This window comes from Chrysochloris asiatica, unplaced genomic scaffold (assembly GCF_000296735.1).
Source record: "Chrysochloris asiatica unplaced genomic scaffold, ChrAsi1.0 scaffold00312, whole genome shotgun sequence".
Lineage (NCBI taxonomy): Eukaryota > Metazoa > Chordata > Mammalia > Afrosoricida > Chrysochloridae > Chrysochloris > Chrysochloris asiatica.
Window position 1 is genome coordinate 2,009,568 of NW_006408830.1, and position 18,407 is coordinate 2,027,974.

An 18,407-nucleotide genomic window follows, 5' to 3' on the forward strand; every position below is an offset into this window, starting at 1 on the left:
AAGCTATTTTAGGAATACTTTTTAAAAAAAATTTTTTAGGGGATTGGTAGAGCTGGAAAGAGGACTGGTGTTAGTTACTCCCTTGTTTTTGTAGCAAAATACTATTGACTTACTATGTTAGGTACCAGTGTACCCACATAGTTTATACAGGCAATGCACTATCAGGTGAAGGCCTGTTGTTTTCACTGCGAGACTGATGTCTAGGTAGCTGAGACTTGTGATGTGGGCCTTGCATGTCTAAATGACTGACCTCTTACTAAAACCCTGAACATCAAAGCTTGGACAAGCTTCCCTTGTTGGCAACTCTTGTCATGTGTTGTCATACACTGTTGTTGAGAGAATTAAGGTAGTATGTGTCTCTCTGTTGGGAGAGGACACGTGGCAGCTTGCATCTGGTGTCACCCAGATTTTACGCCATGTGTTTTTCCCATTTGTTGATTTAGTCTGTATCTTTTTGCAAACCATAATAGCTTTTCTGAGTACCCTGAGTTCTTCTAATGAATTATGAAGCCTGAGTGTGGTATTGGGTACCCCAGGCATGGAGCACACGGAACATTTTATACGGATGATCACCAACTGGTTACACTGTATAGAGCAGGGCTATCCAGCAGAACTTCCTGTGATTCGAAACTTCGTTGCCAATCTAGCCAATTTGTAAGAATCTAAGGAGCTCTGGTAGCGTTGTTGTTGTTGTTGTTGTGAAGTGCCGTCGAGTCGGTTCCGACCCATAGCGACCCTGTACAGGGTTTCCAAGGGTATAAATCTTTACGGGAGTAGAAAGCCTCATCTTTCTCCCGCGGAGCGGTTGGTAGTTTCGAACTGCTGACCTTAAGGTTCGCAGCCAGATTCGTAACCACTACGCTAGTAGCGTAGTGTTTACTAATCGGGCTGCGAACCTCAGGGTCTGCAGTTTGAAACTGCCAGCTGTTCCAAGGGAGAAAGATGAGGCTTCCTGCTCCCGTAAAGATTTACAGCCTTGGAAACCCTGTACAAGATCGCTATGAGTCGGCACCGACTCCACGACACATAACCACCACCACTAATATTTCTGGAGGAGTCCAGGTGTGGTACTGTGCATTAATGTACTGGACTGCAAGGTCTGTTGGACCTGCAAGTTTGGTCGTTCAAGCTCACCAGTCGCTCCTTGGAGACCCTCTACAGGGTTGCTATGGGTCGACTGCACTTCACAAGACTCTTTCTGGAAGTAGACTACCGTAGCTTTCTCAGGGAGCTGTGGGTGGGCTCGAACCGCCACCCTTCCAGTTAGCAGCCCAATGTGCCATCGGGGCACCTCTTGTGAGGATAAAACTCTCTCATTGCCACGAAGTTGGTTCCGACTCATAGCGACCCTATATTACTCTCTATAGGGTTTCCGAGGCTATAAATCCTTATGGGAACAAAAGGCCTCATCCTTCTCCCACGGCGCAACTAGTGGGCTTCAGTTATTGACCTTGCATTTAGTGGTCCAGGGCTTTTCCTACGGCGTCATACCAGGACTTCTGTGAGGCTTGTTTGTTGTTAATTGCCGTTGAGTTGCTTCTGACTGTACAGATAGGGTTTCCGAGGCAGTAAATCTTTTCCAGATCAGAAAGCCTCATCTTTCTCGAGCAGAGCAGTTCGTGGTTGCGAAAGGCCAAACTTGTGGTTAACAGTCCAGTGCTTATCCTACAGAGGCACTACGCTCCCGTGATGTTATGGTGCCCTCGAGTCAATTCTTACAGAAACCCTGATTGGGTTTCCAAGAAGCGGCAGTGCTTATTTTACAGAGCCACCTGGTGATGATTGTTGTTGTTAAGTGCCTTCGAGTCATAGCAACCCTGTATAGTTTCTGAGGAGCGGCTGGTGAGCTCGAACCGCCGACCCTTGTGGTCCAGCGCAGGGATGTTTCTACACTGTGAACACGTTAGCTACTCATCTCATGCAGTGATCTGAGTTTTTTGAAATGTGACTACTGCAACTGAAGAGATGAAATTAGAATTGCAACGAATATTAAGTAGGCTCAGATAGCTAACTAATGTATTTGACAACACAGCTCTAGAGCAAAGAATATGTAAAGGGGCGTTAAACCGGCCTTCATCACAAACTTTGCTGAAATCTGCGTTTAAGCCTATATGATGTATTCATTCAATGGCATTTTGTGGGTGTTGCAAAAGGGCAACCACAGTTGAGAGTCCTGTCTGGCCTCGCCAAACAGGCCCTACTGCCCCGGGCCAAGGATGAAAGTGGTTTCCAGGACCGCCACTGGCCCGCAGACGACGGTGCACAGCCTCGGCCCTGACAGTCTCCTGTTTGGACGCACGATTGCGAGCCTCCGTGCCTGAGGGTCAGGGTTTCTCGGCCAGCCATCCCTGTACGCCCCGCGACAGCCTTACCCCATCCCCCAACCAGAAGCCGCAGTGGCGCTCACTCCGCGCATGCTCTGCGACATGCGGCCGCGCGGCGTGCGGAGGAGGAGGAACACGCCTCTGCGCAGGCGCAGGTGCCATTCCGGACAGAGTTAGGAGGCGCGCCCCGCGCGCTCTTGCTGCCCCTGCACCACGCCCACCTCTCATCGTTCTCGCGCGGGCGCGCACGCGCTCGAGGAGCGGAAGAGCGGACGAGCACGCGCACGAGGACGGGCGCCGGCGGAACTCCAGAGGCCTTGCTTAGGGGGAGGGTATGCGGCGCGCGCAACGGGGACGCGGGTAGCGTGGGGGGGGGGGGGGGAGCGGCCGAGACGGGTGCGCGCGCAAGGCTTTCCTTCGTACGGCGTCGGCGGTTTCTTTGTTTCGTGAAGAACGGTGAGACGTCCACTCTGCCCCCAGCCCCGCACGGAGGGGCGGGGGCGGCGCCGGGAAGGCAACGCCGCCAGCGGCTCCGGTAAGGAACGCGGGCTGCGAAAGAACGCGGCGCGGGCCTTCCGACTACGGTTTGAATGGAGCCCGGGTGCCGCGGGGGGAGGGGGCCGTCGGCGCCCGGAGCGGGGCCGGGGTACGGCGGCGCCCGAGGGTCAAGCATCCCGGGCCTGGCCGCCGCGCGCGTGGAGAAAGGCTACTATGTAGCGAGGTCGCCGTGGTTTCAGGATCGGCGGGCGGGCGGGCGGCGCGGGTAGGGGGCTCGGGCCGCGTGGAGGCCGCGCGCTCCCCCGCGCGCGTTCTCGCCAGGGTCGTCGGACAAAGCTCACGGCCCCTCCGACGACGGGCCAAAGACCCGGCGCCTGTCTCCTTCTGTGCGGTGACTGCAACAATAGCCAGGCGTCGGGGCTTTTCTGGCGACGTTGTGGAGGGTCTGACCTGAATGTCGCCTGTTTGGCCAGGCTGCGTTCGGGGCTCCGTAGGAAAAAACACACGTGTCCAACATTAGCCACCCCCTTGGCAGTCACAAAGCCAACCCCAAATTTTGTAAAAATCACGTCATTCCAGATTTTCAAGGAAAGGTAAATACTCTGCTGCCGTTGAGTCAATTCTGACTCATAGCGACCCTGTAGGACAGAGTTGACGTGCCCCTACCAATTCCCCTAATTTCCCGCAGGTATTGACTTTAAAACGTGTGCCTTGAAGTGATGGGAACGGTCAGTGACAAGAGGGCATGGATGGAGGGAACTATTTGCTGTTAAGTAGCTGGTTTCTCCCCCCCCCCCAATTTATTTTCCAGAATAAGACATTTATTTAAAGCGCAGACTTTTTTTTAGTTGAGTGTTTTGTGTTGATCTTGAAGATGCCAGTCTTAAGTTTTTTGAGTGACTCCTTGGGGAAATTAGAAAGTGTGTGTAAAGAGCCACTTCCCAGGAATTTGAAACAATCTTTCAGTTTGAATTGACAGACTGCATCTGAGATGGGTTCCTGTCGCTATTGGTCATTTAGCTGTGTGACTTTAGGCAAGTGGTTTAACTTCTCTGGACCTTTTAGTCGCCGTGTTTGTGAAATGGGGATCATTTCACAGATGGGGTTTGTGAAACCCTATAAAATGGTTCCTGGCAGGTTTGAAGTACTATTGTTATTGTCTGGTCTGATCTCCCCCTTCATTGTTCAGCAACTCCTTGTGGAAACCCTACTTTGTGCTGTATGGTTGGGGGTTGGATGCCCTCAAGAAGCCTTTCCTGTCTTGTGGGAGAAACAGGTGTAAGTAGATGTTGCCAAAATGCCTTGGGATGGGGAGTGTGGGGATCTATGAGTGCTCCTTGGCCTATCATTGAATCCTCACATTTGCTCTGGGAGAGGGGCCCCTTGGAGGTGTAGCAGAGGTGTGAGAGCCAGAGAGTAGTAGGGAAGCTGCATGAAAGAAGTGGCCACGTTCATGTAAGGTGTCCAGGGCTGTTGTGAGTGCCAGGGATGACACTTCAGGGACACCGTCCCTGGCCCCCGACTGGGCAAGTCTCCCTTCTATTACACCCTGACCCATGACACTGATCTTTCCCAGGGTAGCACTTAGCCCTCTTTGTCAGTGAAGTACACACAGGGGCCAGGCCACGTCTGCCTGAGTCTCTACTAAGTAGACATCTGTGGAGTGAATGGTGGATCTTTTGAGAGGATTGGCTAAGCATGTCTGTGAAGTGTTTGGTTTAGGACTGGGGTGGGGTGGGGGGGCGGTGTGCAGATACTATTGTTGGTTGTGTAACTTTCCAACCAGTGTTTCCCAAACCTCAGTACCCACTGGGATGGGGGTGTGTGGGCAGCATGGGGTTGTGGGAAGGAGTGCTAGTTCTAGAATCAGACCTCCTGGATTCCCATCCAGCCCTCAAAGTCCTTGCTTGATTCTGAGCAAGACACTTACCAGTATGTCCCTTACTTGTGAAAGGGCATGGTGACAAGGGCACCTCAATTGATGGTTGTGAGGATTGATTAGGATAACATGGGAAGTAACTGAACCCACTGTGCAGTGCCTGTTAAGTGCCTTCGAGTCAGTTCTGACCCACAGCGACCCTGTATAGGGTTTCTGAGGAGCAGCTGGTGAGCTTGAACCGCCTAGGGATGGTTAAATGCCATCTAGTTGGCTCTGACTCATTGACCATTTATAGGGTTTTTGAGACTAAATCTTTGCAGGAGCAGAAAACCTCATCTTTCTCCCATGGAGTGGCTGGTAGGCTTGAACTGCTGAACTTGAGGTTTGCAGTCCAGTGCTTATCCTAAGAGCCACTGCACACCAAAAAACCATACCCATCGCCATTAAGTTGATTCTGACTCACAGTGACCCTGTAAGACGGGATAGGGCTGCCTCATAGAGTTTCCTGGCCTCATCTTTCACCTGTAGAGTGGCTTATGGGTTTGAACCACCAACCGTGCAGGTAGCTCAATGCTGAACCTACTGCTCCTGGCACATTGTTGTTGTTGTTAAGTGCCGTCGAGTCGGGTCCGACCCATAGCGACCCTGTACAGGGTTTCCGAGGGTGTAAATCTTTATGGGAGTAGAAAGCCTCATCTTTCTCCCGTGGAGCGGCTGGTAGTTTCGAACCGCTGACCTTAAGGTTCACAGCCCGATTCGTAACCACTACGCTACCAGCACATAGTAGCCCTCTAATTGTCCATTTAATTAAAAAATGTGTTTTTGGTAAATTAATTGCTTAAAACAGTAAAAATAGAACCTAGAGCCATTTGGTATCCCAGAAACCTAATTTCCTTTATATCAATCCACCCCATAATTATGAAAATCCTGTGTTCCACCCCATGCTTCCTGAAATCATTTTGTCTTCAGGAGAGGTGGCTCTGACAGGTTTTGATGAGGTTAGCGACAACTTCAGGGTGGAGGTAGAGGGCAGTGTGGTGGCCTCCACACTTGTCCTATCAGTGAAAGATTTCTTAGGGTAAGCACCTAAATTATAGGCATATCCCAAGGAGCCTCAGAATGTTGGGAGACAAGTCTAGATCACCTACAAGTTGTTTGGTGTTGTTCGACCCTTAGCATTTGTCAGATTTGAGGAACCTGAAGATGGCCTCAGGGATGTTTCCTCACTGAGGACTTTAAAGGCAGCTGCGTGGGTTTGAGTCCTGGCGTTGCCTCTTTAACCCAGTTAAATGGGGACAACAGTGCCTGGCACATCGTACGTAAGTCCTCAGACATGCCAGCCGGCTTTGACCACTTGTCATAATAGCTACCATGGCACAGAAGGACCTATTCATGCTGACTTTAGATGGAACTCATTGTGAATGGTGCCCCTGTGGTTGTGCAAGACGTGACCCTACCATTCATTCCCCATTCATCTAGTGAACAAGTGTGCATTGAGTGGTCACCATGAGCCAGGCGCTGCTCCAGGAACTGGGGACCTAGCCAGAGCAGGAAGACAAGGGCCCTGTTCACTTGACTCACATCCTCTCCTTATCTGTAAAAGGGGGGACAGTAATAGTACCCACCTCATAGAGTTGTGGCAAGGACTAAATAAATGACAAATGCTTAGAATGGTGCTTGCACCAAATTAAGTGCTAAACAGTTGCTAGTGGTGGTGGTTGTGTGCCGCTGAGTTGGTTCCCACTCAGTGATCCTTTCTAAAGCTGTCTTTCTATATTTTTCTCCTACTGAGTGGCTGGTGAATTTAAACTGCTGATGTTGCAATACAGTATTTTTGTTCCTTTGTGTCTGACATTTCATTGAGTATAATGTTTATAAAGATAGTCCACGTGGTGGTGGTTGTTAAGTGCCTTAGAGAGGGTTCCAACTCATAGAGACCCTATATAGGGTTTTGGAGGAGCAACTGGTTTAACCAACCTTGCAGTGGAGTGCTTATCCTACAGCACCACACCAGGACTCCATGTGGTAACATGTATCAAAACTTCATTTTCCTTTATGTCAGAATAATACTGCATTGTATGGATGGATAGATCACATATTGTTATCCATTCATGTCTTGGTGGATTTGGATTGTGACTTTGTCCTCTAGTGCTGTCATAGCAGAAATACTGCAAGTGGGTGGCTTTAACTGCGAGTGCTTTTCTCCCAGTCTAGGAGGCTGGAAGTCAGAATTTCAGGGCGCCAGCTCTAGGGGGAGGCCCTTGTCTTTCTGCAGGCTCTGGGGAAAGGTCCTTGTCTCTTTTCATCTCTTCATGTCTTGATCTTCATGTGCCATTGCTTTTGTCTTCCCCCATCTCTGCTTGCTTGCTGCTTGGTTAATCAACTCCTTTAAATACGGCCTAATTAACATAATAAAGAAACCCAATCTAATACGCTGTTGTCTGTTCCAACTCTTAGTAACCCTGTAGGACTGAGTAGGAGTCCTTATGTGGTGCTATAGGAAAAGCCCTGGACTGTTAGTCATAAGGTTGGCTGTTCAAACCCACCAGCTGCTTCTCAGAAACCCTATACACGGTGGCTATGAATTGTAACTGACTCATTGGCAACTAGCAACAAAGATCTTTACAGAAAGAAGCCCTAGTGGTACTGTGGGTTAGGTGCTGGACTGATGACCTCAGTCAAGGTTGACTGTTCAAATCCACAAGCTGCTCCAAGGGAGAAAGAGGAGGCTGTTCTATTATAGGTTTAGTTTCAGAAACAGTACATCGACTCTCTCTGAGTCCAGATCAGCTCTGTGGTAGTGAATAGTCTTTACAGAAGCTGATTGCCAACCTTTTGGTGAGCAGCCAAGTTCTTAACCACTGTACCCCCAAGACTCATCACAAAGCACACCCCTTCACAAATGGGATGTTGTTAAGTGCCACTGAGTCGGTTTCGACTCATAGTGAATCTTGCAGTTACCTGTCCTGTGCTTATCCTACAGGGCCACACCAGCATTCCACAAATGGGATAAGCACAGGTATAGTAGAGTTTACAACGTATTTTTTTTGGGGGGTGATACAATTCAGTCTGTAATGGGGGTTGTTCCACGTTTTGGATTATTGTAAATAATGCTACAGTGACCGTTGGTGTACTTGTGTCTGTTTGAATTGTTGCTTTAAATTCTTTGGGGTAACTCAGGAGTGGGATTGTGGGGTTATACGGTAATTTTATGTTTAACCTATTGAGAAACCACCAAACTCTTTAACATAGTAGCGGTGCAATTTTACATTCCAGTGAGCCATGTAAGCATTTCTCCACATTATTAATGATTTCTTTGTTGAAGTGTTTTGTTAGCTGGATGCTGTTGGTGGTAATTTTTGAGGTTAAAAACATCCTGGGCATGTGGGACAAGGCCTTCCTTTATCTTTGTATATGGAAAAGGGCCTTGAGGGAAGGACCAGGTGTAGTGGGGGTTTGCTGAGAGTTTTGGATTTCTCAGGGCCTTGGGAAGGGATGCATGTTTCCCTCCAGTTACTTTAGAAAGCAACAGGCAAGGAAAAAAAAAAATTAACAAGTAGAACTGCCCCATAGGATTTCTAAGACTATATATATATATATATATAAACACACACACATATATACATATACACACATACATATAGTCCTTATGGAATAATCAGCCTGCCGTAGCTTTCCCAAGGAGCACCTTTCACTTAGTAGCCTAGCTCTTTAATCACTAGGTCACCAGAATTCCTTAGGCATATATTGTTATTGTTAAGTGCTATTTAGTCAATTCTGACTCATAGTGACCCTGTCTGTATACAGTTTCTGCAGAGTGGCTGAGAATTTGAACCGCCTACCTTGTAGTTAGCATTAGCAGTCTAGTGCTTTTCCTACAGTGACAAAACCTATCCCTGGCCTCTCTTAGTTCCACAACTCTGCTTTTGGACTCAGTTCTCTTGCTAAAGGAGCATGTCTGTTTTGTATGTGGACAGTTGGCACCAGGAACCATCTGAATGTTGCTCTGGGTGAAGTTCACCAGCTGTGTGTGTGGCAAGAAGGCGGGGCCCCGTGTTAACAGTGGTGGCCTGGAAAGTGGCTCTTTGGGGTGTTGCTGAGTTCTCCTTTTACCCGCCAGTCGTGCCCCGCTGATTCAGGAAGCAGCTGGCGGCATGGCGGTTACTGCTGCACCTGTTCTAGTGGGCATTGTGGGGGGTATGCTGTGGGTCACCCTGACTTATTGCTAAAGTCCTAGCAGAGTGGCGTGGTGGCTGGTTTCATTGTCCTCATGGTGATGCTGAATCACTGAAGGTCACTGGACATGCCCCCACAGCTGAAGTGCCCCTGGAACTGCTGAGGGTGGTTCTGGTCCCAGACCAGGTTCCCCTGCCTTCTGAACGCCTCTGGTGGAGTGGCTCTCTGCTTGCAGCGCCCGCCCTTCTGCCCCCGCCAAGGCTTGCTGCTGCTAGTTCTTGATTCTTAACCTGGATCAGTTTTCAGGCCTTAGAGTCAGAGAGACTTGAAGCAGAGCCCTGCACCTGTGTTACTTTGAGCAAAGCCTCTAGTTCTTCCCATAGTCATCTCCTTTGTTTCTTCAAACAGCAGCTTCAATTGCTAGTCCAACTCAGAGATGCAAATTGGGACAGAAATCTAAACCTCCCTCTAGGGCTGACCAGCTGTGAAGACGGGGTGCCTCATATTTCAAATCTATGTGCTGGCTGAAGCTGTTTTGTGATTTAGGTGAAAGTTTACAGGCAAATCCGTTTTCCATTACTTCATACACGTTTGGATGTGTGGTATTGATTGCAGTCCTCACAGTGTAACATCACTCCTTCCTGCTTGTTTCCCTGCGATTCTAGTTTCCAGTTGTCCTTTCCTGTTGCTTCCTGCCTTCTGATCTGTATTCCTGCGCAGATGCTAACCTCAGGGTCTCGTTTGGTTGGTTGAGCTATGGAGGGTTTATGTTCCTGGTGTTCACTTTGTATTGTTTGGCTGACAATTGAACCCTACAGGTTAGTTTAGTTCCAGGCTTGAAGAGTATCTAAGGGCCATAGTTTTGAGGGGCTCCTTGGTTATCTTTGACTCCTCTCTCACCTTCACACCCATTCCATCAGCATGTCCAGAGAATTCTTCTAAAAACGTCCCAGATCTTGTCACTCCCCTGCCTTACTAATGTTTCAGTTGCTTCCCATTGTTCATCAAGTACAATCCTACCTCCTTACCAAGGCTCAGAAAGTCCATGACCTGACTTCCCCACCTCTTCTGGAACTTATCCCTTCACTCTCCATGCTCCAGCCACATTGACCACTTGGGCCTTGGAACATGCCAGACAAGATCCTACCTCAGAGCCTTTGCAGGTGCTATTCCCTCTGCTGGGACTTTGCCCAGAGAAGCTGTGGAGTGTACATTTCCCCTTGTCCCGTCAGCTCCACCATTGCCCTGTTGGATTGCTCACACACGCTACATGGCTTGAGTCATTTTCATTTGTATGTTTGTCTTTGGTACTCAATTGTCAGCTCCAGCAAGCAAGGACTTGAGGCCTGTATCTCTGCTTGGTACAGAGCCAGTGTTCAGTTGAGATTTCTGGGACGATTGAATAAACGAGTCCTGGTGTTGTCCTCAGGGAGTCCACGGCCTGGGGTGGCTGGAGGGGATCATAACAGGTGACCCCTCCCCTGCTATAAGCTCCATGTTTCACCTCCCGTTCCGGGCCATTGTTTATGTTTCCCCTTGTGGTGGGGGACTTCTTTAACACATGATGCCCCATGTTGAGTGTATATGTATGTGTGTGTGTGTGTGTGTGTGTGTGTGTGTGTGTGTATATACACTCAGGATGCCCACTTATGGGTCTTGAACAGATTTTAAAAACAAGATAGAATAGCATCTTTAGGGCATCACAGGGATGCAGGGAGGAACAGACTATGGCAACCAAGTCTGTGGCAGTCACTTGGTGTGTGTGTTTGTCTGTGTGTGTGTACTCAGTCTCGTCACTGTGGACAAAAAAATAGGGAAATCCCCACTCTACTGGATAGAGATCCTGTCGTTCCCATGAAATTAGAATGGACTCAGAGGTGGCAGAGACCCCAGGTGGGGGGGGGGCGGGGTGAAGGGAGAGTTCACCAGTGGTATCCAAGTGAATGAAGGCAGGGAGAAAGGGATGTCTAATTACCACTGCTAAAAGTCATTGTTGTTGTTAAGGGCCAGAATTGGTTCAGACTCATAGTGACCCTGAAGGGTTTCCAAAAAGCGTCTGGTGAGCTTGAACTGCCGACCTTGCTGTGGAATGCATTGACCCACAGCACACCACACCAGGATCTGCCATGTCTGCCTCACTGGTAGAACTGAAAAGACATTGTAATTTATCATCATAACTTGGTTTTTTATTTTCTGTAAGGCATTCCATATTTAACATAGGGCCAAGTTTTGCTACTTTAACTGTATTACACGGAAAAGCCCTGAGCTTTGTGGAAGCTCAGAACTTAGCCATTCCTGCCCTGTCCCTCAGCCCACAGATGACCCATCTTATGTCATTGCGCAGCTCTTGGACTGGACTGCCCACCGCCAGCAGGTGAAACCTAGGGAATTTTCTCTGCAGAATACTAGGAAGACTGGTTTTGTAAGTGACATGTAACAAGTGAGGGTGGTTTCGCAGAAGCCATCCTAATAGGGTCCTAATAGGTGCAGGGCCCCACCTTACTTGACTCCCGTGTTATAGCTCTGTTGGTGAAATGTGTAGGGACAGAATTTGTCTAGGCTCTAAAACCAAAACAACAGATGCATCTTTCAGAGGGAAGAAGTGACTACAATGCTGGTTTTCAGCAAGATTAAAGAAACCCAACAAATCATTTTCGGAGGGGGTGGGATCTGGTGTCCAGTGGCTGCAGTGGTCACCTACCACAGACCTTTGTAATGTATAAGAGAAAAGCTAAGGGTCAGATGAAAGAAGAAGCTAGACGATGACCCATATTTGAACATGATAATTTCTGTCAAGTGGAAAGTAAATAGAAAATCATGTTCATGCCGTCTGTAAATCCTTTCATCTTCCTCTTTGACTTCCACAAATAGCTTCCTGGGCACTTGTTTCATAGGTAGTTTTCGGACCTAGGGAGGATTCTTTTAAAATTTTATTTGTTACTGTTGTTGAGAGTATACATAGCAGGACATTTACAAATTCAGTAAAATTTCTGCATGTACAATTCAGTCAGATCTAGGTTTTTTCTTTAAGAGTTAAAAAAATGATGATAAAGGTAAACGGTTCACCTATTGGTATGGTGCCATGAGATAGGCACTTGACTCACGTAGCTTTGAACGGGTGGTTGGAATTCACCAGCTGCTCTGCAGGAAAAGGATGATGGCACTGTACTTCTGTAAAGATCACAGCCTTGGAAACCCTGGTGGGGGAGGGGGGTGTTCTCCTCTGTCCTATATGGTGACTATGATTGTAATTGACTCAGTGGCAGTGGGTTTTGGGTTATGGGGAACCCCCTGAAGGAGGAGCGGGTATTACTGTCAGCTTCAGTCTACGGAGGAAGGCACAGAGACCGAGGGAGGTGAAGTTAGCAGCCGATGGCATTGACTCCTGAGTCTGGGACTACACCGTGGCCAATTCCACTTGGACCTTAGCGTTTTGACCCCAACTGCTCCACTGACCTGCTGTGTAGGCGCTGAGCTTCGGGGACTCCTCCACCAGCCAGGTCAGTGGCAGCCTCTACTGGTGTGGTGGTGAGGCTGCCATGAGGTTGTGTCATTACTATCCAAATGGGCCTGTGCCCTGGCTTCCCCTCTCCAGTTGCAGCTTCTCTGTCATTGTGACGACTACATCCTCAGTGGTTGTAAATTGCTCAGAGGCCAAGAGAAGTTTCAATCTCTCTGGATTTTGAAAAGATCCTTTCTTTTCTTCAGTTTTCATGATCTTGGGTAGACAGAAATTTCTCAAATGTTGTTGAATGCCGGTGAGTCAGTTCTGACTCACAGCAACCCTGTATAGTGTTTCTGGAGCAACTGGTAGATTTGAACTGCCGACCTTGTGGTTCAAACCGACCTTGCAGTGTAGTGCTTATTGTACAGTACTATACCAGGACTCCAACTGACCATTTAATTGGACTTGATGAAAACTAAGCACTTCTTTTCATCACATGACACCATTGTTGTTGTTAAGTACTGTTTAGTTGGTTTCTACTCATAGTGACCTTGTATATGGTTTTCAAGGAGCAGCTGATAGATTTGAACTGCTGACCTTGTGGTCCATGCATATCCTATAGTGACACACCAGGACTCCATGACACCATTTGTTGTTGTTGTGTTCTGTAGAGTCGATTCTGACCCATAGTGACCCTGTATAGGGTTTCCAAGGAGTGGCTGGTGAGCTTGAACTGCCAACCTTTTGGTCTAAACTGACGTTGTTGTTGTTATGGGCCGTCAAGTCGATTCTGACTCATAGCGACTCTGTATAGGGTTTCTAAGGAGCAGCTGATGAGCTTGAACCACTGACTTTGCAGCAAACGACTTTGCAATCTGGTGCATTACTCCACAGTGTGACACCAGGACTCCATTCAGTGCATTAACTCACAGCACCACACTGTTAGGAGAGGGTCATATCTTATATATATATAAAAGAAGTCAGTGAGAACTTGCATTTTGTGTAAAAAAAAGTGGGTCTTGAGCTGACTAGGAAGTCTGTGGCAAGGTGCTGGGCACCATGAGTCACGAGATAATTCTACCCACCAAAATGGTTGAAAATGATAAAGACTGACAGCACCAAGTGTGGGTGATGATGTGAAGCAAGTGGAATGCTTACCCACTGGTGGTGTGGGGAGTGCAGTGTTGACTGAACACGCTTCGGTAAACTGGCAACGCCAACCAAAGCTAAGTGTATGCCTCCCTTACGGCTAGCAGTTCTGCTCCTGGAAGCCCAGGAAAACGCGTGCTAGGTCCTCCATCAAATAACATTGCTCACAGCTGGTAGCACAGTGTCCATCAATGGAGGAATGGACAAAACAGAAAGGACGAATTGCCGCTGTATCCAACCACGAGGGGGACTCAGACGTAATGGTGAGCAGAGGAATGCTGCATGATTCAGATTTTTCAGTGAAGCTCAAGTACAGGCAAAAAGAATCCAAGTCATAGCTTGTCTTGGGAGGGTGGTATTGACTGTGAAGGGCACCTTTTAGAGTATGGGGAGTGTCATATCTTAGCTAGGATTTATCACACTCTGGGCCTATCACTGTTAAGTGCTGTCAAATCGGTTTTGACTCATAGGGTTTCCCAGGAGTGGCCGCTGGATTTGAACTGCTGCCCTTGTGGTTAGCTGTCCAGTGCTGAGCCTACTCTGTAGATGCTATGTCTTTTTTATTTGTAACCATTTTGTTGGATAGATAAAAGTATCTTACTAAGGTTTTACTTTGCATTTCCGTCATGACTCATGGTGCCCAGCACCTTCCCATAGGCTTTACTGGCCAGCTGGAGATTCAGTCCCTGGGTGGTACAGATGCACTCAGCTGCTAAATGAAAGGTGGGAGGTTTGAGTCCTCCCAGAGCTTCCTCACAAGAAAGGCCTACTGCTGTAAAACCAGCCATTGAAAACCATGTGGTGCGCAGTTCTGCTGTGACACACATGGGATTGGAATCGATTCAATGATGTATATTTCACAACCCAATAAAAAGGAAATCAAATACCCTTCTCCTTGCTGCTAGAATGAAGACCAGACTGTACCATTTTCCTTTCTCTCCATGGCAACACTGTGCGTCATGGTGCTGACTCAGGTACGGGCACTACACCTAGCTGAGCACCTAGGTATGTGGCTCTGCATGGCTTTGCATCGTGTCTTCCCCTTTTGGGCCTCCTGTCATGTCACCATGTGTGTCTGAGCTTACCATTCAGAACTGAGTTTGCTGATGGGGGCTGCTTGCATTTCCTGCTTTGTTGTAGCCTGATACATCAGAGGTGGCAGCTGCTAAAGCAGATGCCACTTTAAAAAGCCTGTCATGAAACCCTGTGCTTCTCAAAATCTGACATGGCCATATTCAAGGGCAGAAGTCTTTCCTTAGACAACATCTTCAGTGTGCTTCTGTGACAACATTTACTCTGCGGTGAGGAGAGGCAGTGAGTGACCCACTGGGTCGGTTGGTTGGTTTTCTTGTGGTACTTTGTATACAGTGAAACCCGTGAGAGCCGGAACAAGGAACTTGACCTCCTGCCTTTTTTTTTCCCGGTCTTCTAAGTTTTCGGCCTTTAACAGGGTACATGCAGTCTTACTACTTTTCTGTCACTCTGTCAGTGGGAAATATTTGAATTTTCCTTCTCTGACATGTTTCTGCCTTACACAGGTTCTGACTATCCCAGGTTTTGCTATGGAACAAAAATGTTTTCTCTGAAGCATTTTCAATTTGCTGCCATTAATCACCTGTGCTAGGTTGTACAACTATCTCCACTATTCAGTTGCAGAAGTTTACTTCACCCCACACCACCTCAGGACTCTATAGGCAATAGCTCCCCAGCCCCCTGGGGAGTGTTCTTTTTTCATAATGGATTGGCCTATTCTGAATATATAATATACAAGGATAAATTAAAAATTACTGCTGCAGAATCAGACACCTTTATTACATGTGAAGCTATTGTTTCCTGACATATCCTCCATCTAGGTGTGTACACTTCTGAAGGTGGTATTTCTGTAGGATGAAGCACTGGACCATAGGTTGGTGGTTCAAACCCACTAAGCTGCTCGTCGGAAACCATATACAGGGTTGCTATGAGTCAGAACTGACTCAACGGCACTTAGTAACAACAGCTCTTTGACAAAGAATCTTGCATTACTTGATTTACACCACATCAAAACAATAGTTTTGGCATCTTTGAAGGACTCAAAATTGTGTTCTTTTCCAATGTTCTTTGACTTTGAGAAACAAAAGGAATCTGAAGGGGCAAGATCAGGGCTGTAGGGATAAGATTTCCCAATGAGATTCTCATAAGCCAGTCCTTGAAACGTCCTGATGGAAAACACTTCCCGTGGCACAACTCTCCTGGCCCTTTCCTCCTCAATACAGTTTTCCATTTTCTTAAAAGTTCTGCCTAATAACTCCCCAGGATTGTCCTGTGTCCTTCAAGAAACTATATAAAGGTTATCCCTTTGGGATCCCAAAAAGCCCTTGCCATGACGTGAGCTGACGTCTCCACCTTGAATTTAACTAGCCCAGCAGGTACCCTCAGATGCCACTGTTTTGATTGGACCTATTTTTTTTTTTTTCTTTCTTTCTTTTTTTGAAGCAACCTTAATGAGACTTAAGTTTATTACTGGTAGAACTAGTCTACTAGTCTGCAGCCATCCACATTTTATGTGGAATAAACCCATTCATTTATGAATTGGGACCGCAGTAGCGCTTCTTGACTTACCCTTATAAGTGGGATCGGACAGTTTTATGTCGTTTTGTGCCTGACTTTTTTTACTCAGCATGATGTGTTCAGGTTCATCCATGGGGTTCTCTCATGTGTCAGAATCCTGTTTTTTGTTGTTGTTACCAAGTGCCGTCCTGTTCGTTCTGACTCATAGAGACCCTGTATAGGTTTCCAAGGAGTAGCTGGTGAGTTTGAACTGCTCAACTTGTGGCTCAAACTGACCTTGTAGGCTAGTGCTTATCCTACAGCACCACACCAGGACTTGTTAGGGCTGCATAATACTCCAACATACAGACACATGGGTTGTGTCCACTTTCTGGCATTTGTGAATAATGCTGCACTGAACCTTTGTGGACTACCTGTTTTCTAGTCTTCTGGATCTTTATATACCTTAGGAGTGGAATTGCTGAATCATATGGTAATTTCCTAAGAGTCCTGGTAGCACAGTGTTTAAGTGCTAGCTACAAAGTTGACAGTTCAAATCATTAGCTACTCACAGGTGAAAGATGTGGCCCTGTCAGCTTTTGTAAAGACTACATCCTTGGACACTCTATGGGGCAGCTTTTCCCTATCCTATAGTGTCAGCTTGAGGACTAGGGTGCGCCTGACCCAGGCCATTGTGTTTTCAATAGCCTCATATGGATGCGAAAGCTGGGCAGTGAATAAGGAGGATCATAGAAGAATTGATGCCTTTGAGTTGTGGTGTTGGAGGAGAATACTGAAAGTGCCATGGACTGCCAAAAGAACCAATAAATCTGTTTTGGAAGAAGTACAGCCAGAGTGCTCCTTGGAGGCCAGGATGGCTAAGATTCGTCTCTCCTACTTTGGACATATTGTCCGGAGGAAACAGTCGTTGGAGAAGGATGTCATGCTTGGTAAGGTGGAGGGTCAGAGAAAAAGAGGAAGACCCCCAATGAGATGGATCAGCCAGTTGGCATCATTGATGGACTCAAGTGTGGCAGCGGTAGTGAGGTTGGCCCAGGATCAAACATTGTTTCGTTCTGCTGTGCATGGGGTCGCTATGAGTCGGTTCCGACTCGATGGCACCTGACAACAACAACAACAACATAGTGTCACTATGATATCCTTCTCCAGTGACTGGTCCTTCCTGACAATATGTCCAAAGTATGAAAGACGAAGTTTGACAGAGAAAAAGAGGAAGACCCCCAGCGGAGATGGGTTGGCTATATGGCAGCATGAATGGGCTCAAGCATGGCAACAATTGTGAGGTTGGCCCAGGATTGGGCAGTGTTTTGTTCTGTTGTGCATACGGTCGCTATGAGTTGGTACTGACTCGGTGGCACCTAACAACAACAATAATAATGTCGCTATGAGTCAGAATCAATGTATCTATGCTTAAGTTTTTGAGGAACTGCCAAACTGTTGTCCACAGGTGATAAATAGTTTTACATTCTTGTCAATGATGGAGGAAGTTCCAATTTCTGCTCACCCTCATCAACACTTGTTACTTGCAATTTTCTTATAATAGCCATCTAATGAATGTGAGTCTTCTAATCCTGATGCCACCTTTTTCTTCATAGAACCCAGCTTCTTGGATAATTTGCTCAGCATACAGGTTGAATAAGTATGGTGAAATACAATCCTGTCACACACTTTATTAATTTTAAACCCTTCAGTGTTCCCATGCTCTGTTCGAACAGCTGCCTCTTGGTCCAGGTACAGATTCCTCATGAGCACAATTAAGTGTTCTGGAATACTCATACTTCATAATGTTGTCTATAGCTTGTCATGATCCACACAATCAAAAGCCTTTGTGTAGTTAATAAAGCACAGGTAAACATCTTTTTGATATTCTCTACTTTCAGCCAACATCCATCAGACATCAGCAATGATAACCCTCGTTCCATGTCTTCTTCTGAATCTGGCTTGAACCTCTGGAAGTTCTCTGTCAATGTATGCTTGTAACTGTTTCTGTATTACCTTTAGCAAAACTTTAGTCGCATGGGATATCAAAGATATTATCTGACTATATCCGCATTCCGTTGGATCAACTCTCTTTGGAATGGGCACAAATATGGATCTCTTCCAGTCAGTTGGCCCAATAGTTATCTTCCAGATTTCTTGGCATAGGTGAGTGAGTGCCTCCAGTGCCGCAAGATTTTAATTTTTATTCCATCAATTCCTGGAACCTTGTTCTTTGCCAATTCCGTCAATGCACCTTGGATGTCTTCCTTCAGTATCATTGGCTCTTGATCATATGCTACCTCTTGAAACGGTTGAACATCAACCATTTCCTATTGTATATCGTTTCATTGCCATGGTTACAGTCCCCTCCATGTATCATCAACCAACCAAAGGGTATACACTACAA

At 47.1% G+C, this 18,407-nt stretch overlaps 1 protein-coding gene across 1 annotated transcript in view; it reads left to right on the top strand.

Annotated features, from left to right (window-relative positions):
* The first annotated feature begins 2,634 nt into the window (after positions 1–2,634).
* SMARCA4 (SWI/SNF related, matrix associated, actin dependent regulator of chromatin, subfamily a, member 4) overlaps positions 2,635–18,407 on the top strand; it is a 127,739-nt gene continuing 111,966 nt past the window's right edge. The window contains exon 1 of the mRNA XM_006875121.1: positions 2,635–2,859. The gene's annotated coding sequence lies outside the window, so the exon portion shown is untranslated. The remainder of the gene's footprint in view (positions 2,860–18,407) is intronic.